Raw genomic sequence first — 6214 nt, forward strand, 5'->3', positions numbered from 1 at the left:
AAAAGATTATGAAGTGCTCTTTAGAAAAAAAGGTTGTATAATCATCGATCCTGAAGGAAAAGAGGTGTTTAGAATCAAGATGAAAGGCAAAAGTTTTGTTCTTGACATACTGGAACAAGAACAAACTTTTGTTGCACAAAGAGACAGCAACACCATGCTTTGGCATAAACGATTAGGGCACTTTCATCATAATGCAGTGCTATTTATGAAGAAAAATCAAATGGTGAAAGGCTTACCAGACCTGGAGAAAGATTTGCCGATGTGTGCAGCCTGTCAATATGGAAAGCAGACCAGATTGCCTTTTCCAAAAAGAACAGAATGGAGAGCAACTCATAAGCTAGAACTTGTACATACAGATGTTGGAGGCCCGCTGAAAGTATCATCCTTGAATGGTAGTAAGTATTATATTATATTCATTGATGATTGTACAAGATTCTGTTGGATATATTTTCTTAAATCCAAAACTGAGGTTGCTGGTATTTTTTGGGAGTTCAAAACATGGGTTGAAAATCAAAGTGGATGTGAGTTACATGTCATACGATCTGATAATGGCACGGAATACACATCTGATAAATTCAACAGATTTTGTAAAGACGCAGGAATTGAACACCAATTGACGGCACCATACACTCCACAGCAGAATGGAGTAAGTGAAAGAAAGAATAGAGTGATAATGGAGATGACAAGATGTCTGCTACATGAAATGGATTTGCCGAAGAAATTCTGGGCAGAGGCTGCGAGTACTGCAGTTTTTTTACTCAATAGGCTTTCTACTAAAGCTTTGAAGAATAAAACTCCTTTCGAGGCTTGGTTTGGTTATCAACCATTTCTGTTAAACTTAAAAATATTTGGATGCCTGTGTTTTTCTTATGTGCCTCAGGTGAAAAGGGATAAGCTTGATAGAAAGGCTGAAGCAGGAATCTTTGTAGGCTATAGCAACACGTCAAAAGCTTACAGAGTTTATCTACCTCAAGTGGATAAAGTCATAACCAGCAGAGATGTGAGGTTTCTGGAAGATGAAAAATGGAGTTGGAATGATGCTAAAAATAACAAAATTCCAAAAACAGTTAAAGAAAATGGTGATGCCTTAGAATTTTTTGATGATGCCTTTGATGATGAACCAGTAAGGGGCACAAGATCACTTGAAGACATTTATCACAGATGCAATGTGGCTATCATGGAACCAGAAAAATTTGCAGATGCTGTTTTAGATGAGAAATGGGTTTTAGCAATGGAGGAGGAGCTGAGAATGATTGAGAAAAATGATACATGGGAGCTTGTGGATAGACCAACACACAAGAAGGCCATTGGAGTAAAATGGGTTTATCGGACAAAGCTGAATTCTGATGGATCTATTAATAAACATAAAGCAAGACTAGTGGTCAAAGGTTATGCTCAAATGTTCGGAGTTGATTTTTCTGAAACTTTTGCTCCTGTGGCTCGTCTTGATACAATCAGAATGCTATTAGCTATAGTTGCACAAAAGGGATGGAAGGTTCATCAACTTGATGTAAAGTCGGCTTTTTTAAACGGTTACTTGGAAGAAGAAATTTTTATAGAGCAGCCCGAAGGTTTTCTGGTTAAAGGAGATGAAGATAAAGTATATCGTTTGAAAAAAGCCTTATATGGTTTGAAGCAAGCCCCTAGGGCTTGGTACAGCCGAATTGATTCTCATCTTCTAAGCTTAGGCTTTGAGAAAAGCTTGAGTGAATTCACTCTCTATGTTAAGAAAATAGAAACAGATATACTCATAATATCTTTGTATGTTGATGATCTATTAATAACAGGTAGCAATGGAAGAATGATAAATCAATTCAAGGCAGAGATGATGGAGGAGTTTGAAATGACAGACCTTGGAGAAATGTCTTTTTTTCTTGGAATTGAAGTGCATCAAAAAGAAAATGAAGTTTTTATTTGTCAACAAAAATATGCCAAGGAGATTCTAAAAAAATTCAAGATGGAGAATTGCAAGTCAACCACAACTCCAATGAATCTGAAGGAGAAATTTTGCAAAGAAGATGGAGCCAAAAAGGTAGATGAGGTGCTGTACAGGAGTTTAATAGGTTGCCTAATGTATCTAACTGCAACCCGACCTGATATCATGCATGCTGTAAGTTTGCTGTCAAGATACATGCATTGTGCTAGTGAGATTCATTTTCAAGCAGCAAAACGTATAATTAGATATATTAAAGGCACAATAAACCATGGTATTAAGTTCAGTCAAGTTCAGAATTTTAATTTTCATGGTTTTTCCGATAGTGATTGGGCCGGTTGCTTAGATGATATGAAGAGCACTTCCGGTTACTGTTTCAGTTTTAGTTCTGGTGTATTTTCCTGGTGTTCCAAAAAGCAAGATGTGATAGCTCAATCCACAGCTGAAGCAGAATATGTTGCAGCCACTTTAGCAGTTAATCAAGCTTTGTGGATAAGGAAATTGTTAGCTGACTTGTCTATGGAAGAAAAAGGAAGTACAGAGGTTTATGTCGACAACCAGGCTGCAATCTCAATTGCAAATAATCCAGTATTTCATGGAAAAACTAAGCACTTCAAGATTAAATTGTATTTCCTTAGGGAAGTTCAAAAGAATGGTGAAATAAGTTTGGTGCACTGCAATTCAGAATTTCAGAATGCTGATATTTTGACCAAATCTCTCTCTAAGGCTAGATTTGAATATTTAAGAGAAAGACTTGGAGTTTGCTGCTCCTAAGCCAAGGAGGAGTTTTGTTGAATGTTGACTTAGTAGCTATGGTGAAGGCCGTTGGAAGATTAGATAATTATTTGTTATTCTGTTGCTATTTTTAAGGAATAATTTAATATGCTTATCATATCAGATATGCATAATAAGTTTGCTTATTTTTCTGAAGTTTTCTGTTTTTAGAGTCTATAAATACTTCTGTAATAGTGTTTCAATATAATAAAAAAGCCTTCACATGTTTATAAATTTTGTTGTTTAAGATCCTTTTTGAATTACTCTTAGTTTCTGAGACACATATCTAACAAGAACAATACTTCCAACTTTGTTTTTGGTCTGTTAATTGGTTTGTGAGAAAGCAAAAGAAAAAAAATTAGCAAACATGAAAACCCATTTTAAATTTTCGTTTATCGCTTATTGTTTAATAAATAATACTGTTCAGTAAAGACCTGAACTAAGATTATGTTTTACTTGATTGGATGAATCCGAAGCCAAAATGGTGGAGTCTTGTTTTCTTTTATTTTCTCAAATCTTAATGGCTTCAAAAGATATGAACTTCAACAAGTATTTCTAAAAAAAGTAGGAATGAAGTAGTTGTATTCAATATATTTGGAGACATAATAATAATTTTCTGTTAAAGATAATACCTATAAGGTATTTTAAAATCAAATTCTTGAAAGTGCTTACTTAAACCAAGATGTGCCATAAGAAGACAAACATGAGCGAGGAACTCCCCTCCTTTGCTGAGTTGTTGGGCATGGGATCTCCATTCATAATGATTTGCAGCATAAACAACCATTTCCATCCAAACTTCACTTATTGCTTTCCATTTCTCCTCATATTGTTCACTCTGCAACTCATTTGCAAGAAGCCATGCATGAATTAACCAAGACTTACCATTTTTCTTATACTTTTCCCCTTCCAATAAGTTTTCTTGAAGCAATGTCTTTCAAACTTCTTTAACCCCACAAGAGAATGTCTTAATCTTGCACTTATCTTCCAAAAACAACCTCATCATTTTCTCAGTATCTTTATACATATTCATCGTGTTGTGGCGGTGCCCAGTCAAATAGAACCCACATGTTTGTTATTGGTGTGGCGGTGCCCACTCAGTGGAACCCACACACGTGATGAAAAAAAAAAATAGGTGAAAGTTGATATGCAACTTTGACAAAGATGGAGAGCAGTGAATGAGTTATACACGGCTCTCTCGTCTTCCTCTCCTATAAATAGGACAGAATTTGCCTCAGTTCAAACACACCAACAGAGATTAATAATCTCATATGTAAAGAGTTTTTCAGTTTTTAAGAAAGGATTCTTAAAACTAAGTGTCTACAAAAATAGTGAAGATCATTTTCTCAGTATCTTTATACACATTCATCGTACTGCGGTCTCCCCTAGGCAGCATCTTTGTGCTCTTAAGATACAATATGTAATCATATAACCCTTTGCCAATTTCATGATTTGGGCTAGTGGGGTTTTTAAAGATCACTATAATAACAAAGAACAGTAGCTATGTGCCAAATAATGATGCCATGGTTAAATGAAACAGTTTCTTCAAATCTACAGTTTTTTTTTGCTAATTTCTTTCTTTGAATCAAACCATTTCGATTTGAAGATAGTAAAGAATCACGTAATTCTTTTGCAATTTGTTTTTGAAAAACCTAAATGAATGCAATAATCGAGCACTTACTGCTGTTACTCCCTCTTCTTCTTCACTATCATAATCATCATCGTCATCTAACACTAATTGTACTGTTTCACTATCATCACTTACTGGTACCTCTTTATAACCATCACTATTATACGCTGAAGAACTGTTATTGATCATTTTTCATAACCCGATTATCTTTCTTTAGAAGGTGTTTAAAGATTGATTCTTTAAGATCAGGTACACCATTCATATCCTTCCGTTCAATGTCCATGTACGGAAGCTTCCTTAACCGATCAATGTGTGGGATCTTGACACTTTTTGATTCCGCTTCTAGGCAGCTTCTTATTACTTGTACTGCGGTATCGATCCTGACCAGCTCTTACCTTTGTTGAAATACTCGTGAAGATAGAAAACGAAGTTGTAAATGAAATTGTTAGAAGATGGGCTTCCGAACTTTTTCACTAACCAAATCATTGTCCAATCGGAGAGGATGAGTCGCACTAACGAATAAACTTCCAAGAAAAGACCTCCGACTAACAATATGTAAGTTATAACGATATCAACTTCTGAATTGTGATCAGTAGGATTCTTATTAATGGCAATTAAGAAGAGAACAAGTGCTGTAGCCAATGACAAGAAACGAAAAGCGCGATGAAAGAGACCTTTGCTAGTATAAATAATGGGTGCTTTTGTATAGAGCCTATCATATATCAATCCAAGCTCAACCTCTACCAACTCTTACGCTTCTTTTGGGGACTTGACAGAAGTTATGATTGAATGACTATCTTTTAGCTCAGAAATCCCAAAACAAGATCTGAAAAGATATACAATGACATCTTGAACAAGTAATAAGCTCGACTGAGATAATTAGTTAAAGCATCAGGACAAGCTTTTCTTAGAATCACCATCTTGTTCTTAGAAGTAGCAGCTGCTGAGACCAAATGATGTTTGATACGCTTAGAGGTGGAAAAATTAAGCGCCTATGTCCTCTCTCCATACTTAATAAGTCCAACAAGAAACATAGGAATTGCAGCCAATGTGAGTGTAGACATAGTCCAAGAACTGAAATATGCATAAAAGAGCAATACTTACTTCAACGACTAGTCCAAGAAGATGCCTTAACCATAAATTATTGTCCTCCAGAGAATAAGAAGGGATGGTATTAGGGCCACCGAGGTGTAAGAGAAGGAAAAGAGATCAAAATGCTTGGATGGAATTATAATGTGGTTTAGAAGGAGAATTATATTCATTTGAAGTTGATGATTCTGCTCTAGCTGGATTCGCTAGTGTGTAAGTTACTACCATTTCTGCAGAGACATAGAACAGAAATGTATTTTCTTCGAGAACCAAATACTCTAAGGATTATTTGAAGGATAAAAAGATAATAAAATCAATACTTGAATGTCCCATCCATTCCAAAGTTCTGTGATTGTCTTTGGAAGAACTGAAGGAATCCTTGGTTGTATGCTTCTACTCAAAGATTTAGTTGCTACCATCTGAAAATTTAAAATAATTTATTCTCAAAAAAAAAAAATTAAAATAATTGATATTATTTTATTAGTTATTAAATAATTACTACATCATCGTCTAATAATTAATTAACACAAAGACACATTAAAAAATTTAAGAAAATGTCAATCACGTGTGATTTGGTTGGTTTTCTCACTAATGTGAATCGTGGAAGATCTCGAATTTGAATCCTTTTGACCATGAGAGTGTTTACCGATTTAGTGAGTTAAATGAGATAATTAGTTATAATTCATTAAATTTTTTCAATTTCTTTAGAAGAAAAAAGTGTAAAATATTAATATTAACAATATTACTGATTTACTAGTATTATTATTGTTATTTATGTAATTTTAATTTTT

Source organism: Jatropha curcas, chromosome 7, assembly GCF_041381405.1.
Source record: "Jatropha curcas cultivar XTBG-Jc1 chromosome 7, XTBG_Jcur_1.0, whole genome shotgun sequence".
NCBI lineage: Eukaryota > Viridiplantae > Streptophyta > Magnoliopsida > Malpighiales > Euphorbiaceae > Jatropha > Jatropha curcas.